This window comes from Typopeltis vanoorti, chromosome 7 (assembly GCF_054136105.1).
Source record: "Typopeltis vanoorti isolate ZY-2024b chromosome 7, IOZ_Tvanoo_1.0, whole genome shotgun sequence".
Classification (NCBI taxonomy): domain Eukaryota; kingdom Metazoa; phylum Arthropoda; class Arachnida; order Uropygi; family Thelyphonidae; genus Typopeltis; species Typopeltis vanoorti.
This window is the reverse complement of record NC_143555.1, coordinates 112,521,129-112,530,623: the sequence shown is the minus strand read 5'-3', so window position 1 is coordinate 112,530,623 and position 9,495 is coordinate 112,521,129. Positions and strand designations below refer to the sequence as shown.

The following is a 9,495-nucleotide window of genomic DNA, read 5'->3' as shown; positions in this document are numbered from 1 at the left end:
AGTCCAGTTTTTGGACGGTCAGGCTTTTTCGTCCTCAAGCGTCTCACGACCACTTTGAAATCGCTTAAACCACTCGTATACTTGAATACGGGATAGGAATTCATCACCGTATGCTTTTTGAACTATTTGATGCGTTTCGGTAAAACGTTTACCAAGTTTAACACAAAAGTCAATCGCTGCTCTCTGTTTGAAACTGATTTTCCGACCGTTCGTCAAAACACACTGTCCCTCATGGCACTATAACTCGGCTTCTAATGAAACAAATGCCATAAACAGTTGACACAACACTAATGAAGGTTGCGGCTTTCGACATCAAAAAAGATACAACAGGTGGCGCCACTGGTTTCTTATATTTTTGAAAAATTCGGTTTCTTTTTTGGACAGATGGTGTAAAAAGATTATAAATTATATCAAATTGTTGTGTTCTTCTCGTCACCCTATTATGTATTTACTTATTAAACAATTTATTGAAATATATATCCAAGCTAGAGAGTTTCATCATATTTTTATTTTAAACCTACAGATTACGGAACCCAAATAGGCCACACATAGCTCCCCACGTAGTCTCTGGAAATTCCATTGATGTTGAATTTAAACAGATCACGTGACGGGCCAAGTGCGCGTGATCGGTGTACATTTTATTTATGTTGAATTTACATAGATCCCGTGACAGGCCATATGCGGCCAAACTTATATATTCATCAAATATTGGCGATCGCATGGCTGGCCAGATGTGGTTTATTGTTTTCGATTTAGTGATTTTTGTGGGTCTTGAACTTAAATTCAGAAATCATCGAAAAATTCTGTTACGTCATTTATCACTGTAAAAATAGACATGCAGTATGTCGATATCCTCTAGAGCAGGGATAGCCACAACGTGGCTCGCGAGCCGGATGCGGCTCTTCACGATCTACCAGGAAAAAATCAACAAAAAGAGAAGAGGAGACAACAAAATAGAGGAATAAAATAAAAAAAAAGAGAGAAGAGAGAGAATAAAACAGGGTTAATAAAAATTACTGCAATGAAAAAGTTTAATTCAAAACACATTAAATGATGTTTACTTTTAACAATTAGAATCATTTTAAATTCGAAACACAATAATTTTATTTACTTATTTACTAGTAGAGGCCTTCCTTGTACCCATTTTCTTAGTAAGCTCCTTAAAATTAGGTCTGTAATTAGTCAAAAGCAGTTCTTACAACCTCCCCATGCGCACACTCACTTACTCCCGTACCATGGCATCGGTCAAAGGTTGCGGCTCTTCTAAGTCTTACCGGAATTATTTTGGCTCCAAAAAGGACGCGTAGTTGACCACCCCTGTTCTAGAGGATTAAATCGTCATCAAATATTCTCGTTCAAATTTTATTTTTTGTTTAAAATTAAATTTTAAAACTTCGTTCTTAAATGCGTAGTTAGTTCATATTTTTACTCTTTGATCTAAGTCGGATTAGGACATCTTAACGTTATAAGGCATCTTACAACTGACCTATGAACAATTACCTATTTTGTTCTTCTCGCATGTCTGTCACGTGCTAGAGTAAGCAATATACTGTTGCCATAGAAACACTAAAACATGCATCAATGTTTTTTATGTTGTTACCAATAAGTTTTAGCAATTAGTAAACAGTTGACCTATTCAATGTCAACTGTATCAGTGTGCTGCAGATTTCCAACCTTTTATACGTGAGATTTTTGGTTTAATCAAAATATTGATGCTATTATAATGGATAATATTATGGATCCATCCATATTTTATAGGCAAATATTGAAAATAGATTTAAAAACTTTCGAAATTTACCAAAGAGTTTATAAAAGTATAATCTTCAGCATCGGAGTTGCCTTGGTTTGCGCTACTTAAGAGAGAGAGACATGGACTCTTCACAGGAGCTCGTAAGTTCGTCTGCTTTGAACTTTTGGTTCTCATCAGAGACCAGGAAGAAACTTAAACAGCACAAAAAACCCTCTGTTCAATACTATATTCAGTGTTCAATCCTCAATATAGAACCATACGAAGCCTTTCGGTTTTATACTTAGTAATGTTGAAGAAGGCCAGAAGTTAATGTATAGTCTCTCAATTATGTGTGTGTTCACAGGTTGGTTGTCTCTTTGAAGGAAGAAATATGCACGCTATCAGGAGAATAAACCTCTAACATATCTAAGATCTTTAAAAAAAAAAAAAAAAAAGATCCCAAAATCTGTGTTCCTAAATGTGTTCTTGGTTTGACACCCAGCTCATTCTAACGAGGAAAAAAAAAAAAAAAATGTGTTCAGGAAATGAACCGAAAGTAGAGAGAGAACTGTTTGATTTTACACTTCATTTTCAGAAGATCTTTTTTTTTAAAAAAAATGACTTAAACAGATATTGAATATCGCTAACATGGATTCCTGTGAGATGAAACAGTTCGCCATCCAATATCAAATCAACCCAAGCAACTACCGTAACTTCCAATGCATTATGTATGGAAGCCCTTCAGCGATCATACATAATATATACCCTCTTTATTGAAACAAATGTTTATGTAATTCATATAAAACAATAAACAAAACATGCATTAGGTATGCGAATGTGTGAACTCGGGAGTAAAAATACGATTACGAATGGGGGGGAGGGGAAACTGCAGTCGAATCAAATCCATAGTATAAAAAGATTTGGAACTATTTGCTTGAATGTGCAAGTGACATAACCTTTGACACTTAAGGCGAAAAAAAACTAAATCGAAATGATCAAAATACCATCAGAAGTGTCGCTAAAATTATAATTAAATCATCATTTTAAATTATCATTTTAAATGATCATACGGCCCCAAAAATGATAATTAAATCATCCTAAAGATAATAATTAGACTCGCTCCTAATGATAATAGCTTGATTTGGCCCCTAGATTAAATATAATAATCACGTGGGCTTGTGGTAAATTTCCAAAAGATATAATTCGCGGTCTGGTGGCCGAGTGTTGCTGTATCCACTTCTACAGTCAATGGTTGTGGGTTCGAATCCCGCATTCGGTACAGACGTTTGTGATTGTTCTTCATATACCCACACGTATAACATATACTTTCCTACGATGACCTGGGTTATCATGGGAGAAGTAGATCCACCCTTCCAGCAACAGGAAAGACCATTGGCTAGCAGTAGGAGCCTACAGATTCATCATCATCGTATAACATAATCCATTATATTAAATAATAACATGATTTTCATTTTTTTCAGAAAATGATAACGTATACTAAAATATTAATTTGCCCGCTCATTTGCTCGTTGTTAGTGCCTGCGTGCACATATCATAATTTTATGTTCCCAGAAGATGGTAATGTAACATTGTTGAAATATTGGAAAGTATTGAATGAAGTTTTTTTAATTAATATTTTAGTATACGTTGTCATTTTCTGGAAAAATTTAAAGTTATGTGTAACGAACGTCACACATGACTTTAAATATCTACAAGAATTAAATAATAACAATAGCCTTTTTAGATTTTTGTTTCGGTTTAATGTGGTAGCCGTATAATTAAAAAAATAAGCCTACATATAAATTTGAGTAACAATGTACAGTAGAAAAAAAAAAGCTCTATAGACATACCTATCTCGGGTAGCTCTATTATAACCGGAATGAAAAAATAACAAAAGTTGATAGCACCAACTATCAATCCCATTTCGAAGTCTTTAACAATCAACACTGTGATTTATGTAAAATCAACTAACACTAGGCTATAACAGCACGCACAAAGAAAAAAAAGGCAAATAACAAAGTAACAGAACCTACAAATGGACAAGATGAGGAGGATAATGAGAGTTTTCGTTAACAAAAATGCATTTAAGTGAGCTTACATGTTCTTGTTTTGTTCTTTTAGTGCATTCTCTCATTGGTGAAAATCGAAATCAATGAATATGCACTTAGATGTTACTCATTCATGTTTTATGGGTCCCTTTGCGCCGAAAAAGAACGTCACTATCCTCCCACCTGTCCCAGTAAGGCTCTTATTCCACTTTCTCCCCACGCTAGAGTCACTTTCTCGATTCATTGAAGTTCTCTTTCTCTCTGGTGGCCTGTGATTGGTCGCTCCGGATAATGGCAGCCAGTACGTGCTACCCAAACACGCTATATATATATAAACAGATAACGATGTCTGCTCGCAATCTCAGCATCTCCGTCAGCCTCACAAGAAGTGGTTCCCACCTCACAACCCACAGCAGTAGCAATAAAGTCAGTCCCTTTATAAGTGTCGCTGCCTTGATCTGTTGAAGATTTCCCGTAAGTCTGTTTTTTGTAATTTTTTTTTTCTCTTTATCATAGGATAAGGTTTACGAGAATTAGAAATATGCAAAAATATATATTTCGAAGTTTATTTATTAAATGAAATAAAATAAATACGATTAGTTTCCTTTAATCAATTGCCTTCAGAGAATCCTTTGTGTGATATATTGATGTATATCGTATCCACACGAAAGAATAATAATATTATAGGAACTGTTTTTCCACACTGTTTTAATATACTCATTTGTCACAAGAGCGTTTATTTATTTTTCTATTTAAAGGCACGTAAATGAAATCTACAATCCGGGTATTATTAAATTTTGCGCGCGATAGACTTACTGCATCCAACAATACAGTCGGTAATAGAGTCTATTATTATCAGCAAACAAAAAAGAATGAATATATTACCGATGGTATTATTGCCCCTTTTGTTCGCTTTACCGCAACACATTTTTTTCTCCATTATTTGGAAACCACGGTGGATTTAAAATTGTCTAATAAATAAATAACCTTTAGGACTTTCTTGGCAACCAAAGCAGTTTAATAACTTGCTGAGTCATAATGATTTATTCTGTTTACGAGAACATCGTTTGGATGCAAATTATCGTGCAAAAAAAAAAATTACCATAAAAACATAATATGTAAAGTCAGGAATGATGGGTGAGGGAAACTGCCTCGTTATTTTAAAATTTAATCCTTAATCCCACCAAGTGGTTGACGTCAAGCCAACTTTCTCTATTTGTTTTTTGATCGCAGTAATATTTTATAAAAGTTTTCGAAAAAGACAACCGCTTGAATATCATTAACTAATAATGGTTTTAAAGCGATATACAAAATGATTCGTTAAAATTTGATTAAGCAGCATAAATTGTTATGGTAAGTTAAAACTAAAGCTATTAGACAAATTTTTGATTAATTGTATGAGATTATTCCTAATACTTGTAATATCTTAGTGTTAGAACAATCGTGCCGTTTATGAATGTGTTTTTATGAATATAATCATTCGAAAACTTCGAGTGGTGAATGATAGTAGGATCCTGTATAAATCGCATTCTAAAATTATATAACTGATATAAAGTAAATCTTGGTTCATTCCATTTATTACTGTAAATTATACATACATTATTGTAGATAATGTTTGCCTTCAGTTTAAACTTATGGAAAAAAAATAGACTCGATAAAGAGAAGTAGATTTGAATCTGTTGAATTTGTATCAATTTCTGATCATTTGCCATCCTAGCTGGGAGAGTAGTTAGCGTATCCACTTTTCAACCAACAGGTTCGAATCCCGCCGTGGGCATAGATGTTTTGCGATTGTCTTTAGGTAGGAGTTGCATTTCATCGCCCGTTGTGAGACCACTTCCCCGCTTATCCGGAGGCCGGACTTGGCCTCCGGATAAGCGGGTGAGTAACTTAAGGTTTATCAATAGTATATAGTTTGCGTTCGATGGGTGAGTAACTTAAGGTTTATCAATAGTATATAGTTTGCCTATATTAGCTCTAAGCACTCGTCTAGACCGGAATTGAATCCGATTTCTAATTGGGAATGAACAAGTTTATTTCTCTGGACAATGACTCATTTGTTAAAAATTCAAGATTCATTCAACCAAGGAAGCATCAGGTGAATGAAAATAATACATCATGGTGTGACCCAGTTTAATATTTCCCCTGATGATATAAATACTTCATAAGCCTCCACACCATACTTCAATCGGAAATTCGAAGTTATTACTGGTACTTACTCGGAGCAAGGTGTCCAAGTTCCAACAGTTGCTATTCCAAAATGTAAATTTATTTTCGGTTTCTTGGATTAATAAACTGTCTTTAAATCATAAATTTGTAAAGTAATAAACATAACCCACGACATGAACACGTTTACCTCCACAATAGCTTACGTAAAACGTGAATAATAAAAGAGAAATAATCCCCATTAAAGCTCAGAATCAGAATACTTCATGGGATTATTTCTTAGTTAACTTTTGAGTGGCGATTTTGGGAAAGCTTTTATGGTTCTAATATTGCTTCATTTATCCAACAAAACTATTTGAAAGTAAAATGTTATTCGCCATTTTAGAACGATGATATCATCAAGGCAATATCATCTTAAAATCATCACAATAAAAGAAATACATCTACATGAAAAATTTGACAGTAATTAAATTATTAATTTTTAAGTCCTTATAAGGACTGGCTTAAAGGGGCGAATCAAGAATGCTTTTCATCTTCCCCGTTATCTTTAGAGGATAGTGTAGGGATAAGGTGCTATTGAGCTATTAAAGCTCTGATCATGGCAGGAGGGTAATAGCCGAGCCTCAGTGAGAACTTCATTGGCTACAGCATTGCCATCCATTACCCTCCAAGGGTATTAATCACCGCATCTCACGGTGGATTATTTACTGTCTCCGCATCTCAGGTCTGATTATTTATTAATTTTTATCCTTATAGTCCTTATAAGGACTGGCTTAAAAGGGCGAAGCAAGAATGCTTTTCATCCTCCCCGTTATCTGTAGAGGACAGTGTAGGAATAAGGTGTTATTGAGCTATTAAATTAAAGCTCTGATCATGGCAGGAGGGTAACAGCAAGAGCCGAGCCGCAGTTAGAACTTCATTGGCTACAGCATTGCCATCCATTACCTTCCAAGGGTATTGGATTTAATGAATCAATCACCGACTGTTTAAGTAAAGGTGATATCTCAAAAAATCGGACGATCTCTAGGGCACTCCATAGTGGGCGAAAGACCGTCCATATCTCAGCGTTGGTTCCACTCAGTGACAGGCTCCCCGACCACCGAGCAGAACCGCTCAAATTCTGAAGAAAATAATTCACCGACAAAGCCCATCACCGGGCCGTGCCGGTGAACACTTTCCCCGGAGACTCAAATTGCTCCCTTAAGGCAAAAACCTCAAGAGAGCAAACTCTCGAAACTCATTATCCAAGGGGGTAACAGCAACAGCCGAACCTCAGTTAAACTTCATTGGTTCAGCATTGCCATCCGTTACCCTATATGGGCATCTCATATAAAATCAATCACCGCATCTCACGGTCAATTGATTCCAATCATTCTTATTAATTTTTCTTAAGTTCTTAAAAGAACTGGGCGATGGACTGAGTCCTTGACTCTTTATCCCGTCATCTGTATGAAGAAAATCTGTGTGGATGGATTGTTATTGAGCTAGAAAGCTCTAGTCATGGCTGGGTAACGGCAATAGCCGAACCTCAGTTAAAACTTCATTGGCTACAGCATTGTCATTTGTTACCCTGGAAGTCCTAAAAAGGACTGAAGGCACCAACCGCTCCTTTCTTTATTATTAATTTTAGTCCTTATAGTCCTTATAAGGACTGGCTTAAAGGGGCGAAGCAAGAATGCTTTTCATCTTCCCCGTTATCTGTAGAGGACAGTGTATGAATAAGGTGTTATTGAGCTATTAAAGCTCTGATCATGGCAGGAGGATAACAGCAATAGCCGAGCCTCAGTTAGAACTTCATTGGCTACAGCATTGCCATCCATTACCCTCCAAGGGTATTGGATTGAATGAATCAATCACCGCATCTCACGGTCGATTGATTCTATCCAATCTCCCTCGCCTATTATTAATATTATTAATATTAATATTAATTTTTAAATCTTACAGTAGAACGTGTATTTTTCATATATAAAAATAAACATGGTGTGTTATTCTTTTCTAATTATAAATTCAAGTTATTGAGAAAAGATTCTTTACATATAATATATATATATATATATACAATATAATTATTTTATGTCGTATTATGGTATATTACAATATCTATTTTATTATATAATTATAACTAACCATTAAACATTGGTATAATCATTTCATTATAGCTAACCATAAAAATTCACATTATCGTATCACATAACTGATATATACATTACTTAATAATTGTAAAAGCTAGCAACATCTGAAATGGGCACGTTAAGTTAGATATATCACAACTTTAAACTTACGAAAGGAATAGATATTTCTAATTTATAAAGAAAATTGGTGTATTAATATATTATTTTCTGATTATCTTATTAATTTTTTTCTATTTTATTATTGTCATTTTGCGAACAATAAAACTAAGTCTTCTTTATTTTATACTTTATTGGCCGAAAATCTGTTAAAATATTCTGTTTTTGTTTCTCTCAAATATTTAATTTAGATTAAATAAAAATTGAAATGAACTTCAGAATTCCGAAATGATAATAGTTCATAAAATTATTCACAAATCCACAATACAAAATATTTGTGCTTCCACTGCAAAAGGGGATGACCTTTTTCATGACCAGCATAACGGACTAACTTGCCTAAGAACACACGCAGTTACACTAATCACACAAAACTAGCACTAATGACATTGATCACATAATGTTAGTTGTTTATAGTCGATTGTACATGAAAAAAATATATTTGAGTTCAGATCGTAGGAATAATAGAAAAAAACGTCAGAACAAGAGAAGACACCTTTGCAGCAATAAAAATGCGATCAAAATTGTGCTGAGCTTAGAAATTATTCAAATGTTCTATTTTATTTTCTCTAAAAATGTGTAGAAAATTGTTTTTTAACCCGATAGACTTCAGTTTACTCACTCAATGGACGCATCCATAATATAGAAGATGTGCCATTGGATTATCACACTTCAAATCTTCTTTGACGCTTTGAAAATCTGTCTCTCTCTTTCCCCCGAAGAACAAATATAAATAATAGACAAAATAAAGAACTTAATTATGTTTAATAGAAAAAATTTCATTTAATTGCAAATCGTAAATCTGAGTGAGTCAACGTGGTTAGCCTACTGGCAGTGCGTTTCGCTACCATATGCCTGGGGAAGGTGTATCCTAGTTCGATTCCCGTCGACGAAGTGAGAAGCTTAAGGATCTTCCTTAGCCATTGCCAAGTTAGCCGGTCTTGGGCTTGGACAGCAGGGTTTTCTTCTCCTCAGTTTATTTGGGGTTTTTCATCCTGCAGGCAGGCAAACCGGCCCCATGAACACACACAGGCTGCAGTCATAGGATATAGTACGGCAAGGAAGGCAACAGGAAACCACCTTGCTCATAGTCATTTCCCTAGATGGTGGCGTATATGCCTTATAGCCGAAAGGCTATAACCACCAACAACAAAGGAGAGTGATGGCAAATTAGATGTGGGAGATCTACAAAGAACTTTTATATAGTTGGTGAAGAACTATTTGTAGTTTACGAAACATATATTGCAGAACCTAACTTTTAATTATT

At 34.8% G+C, this 9,495-nt stretch overlaps 1 protein-coding gene across 1 annotated transcript in view; it reads left to right on the top strand.

The window, feature by feature from the left end:
- The first annotated feature begins 4,207 nt into the window (after positions 1 to 4,207).
- Positions 4,208 to 9,495, top strand: part of LOC150104974 (allatotropins-like) — a 70,758-nt gene continuing 65,470 nt past the window's right edge. The window contains exon 1 of the mRNA XM_090395163.1: positions 4,208 to 4,251. The gene's annotated coding sequence lies outside the window, so the exon portion shown is untranslated. The remainder of the gene's footprint in view (positions 4,252 to 9,495) is intronic.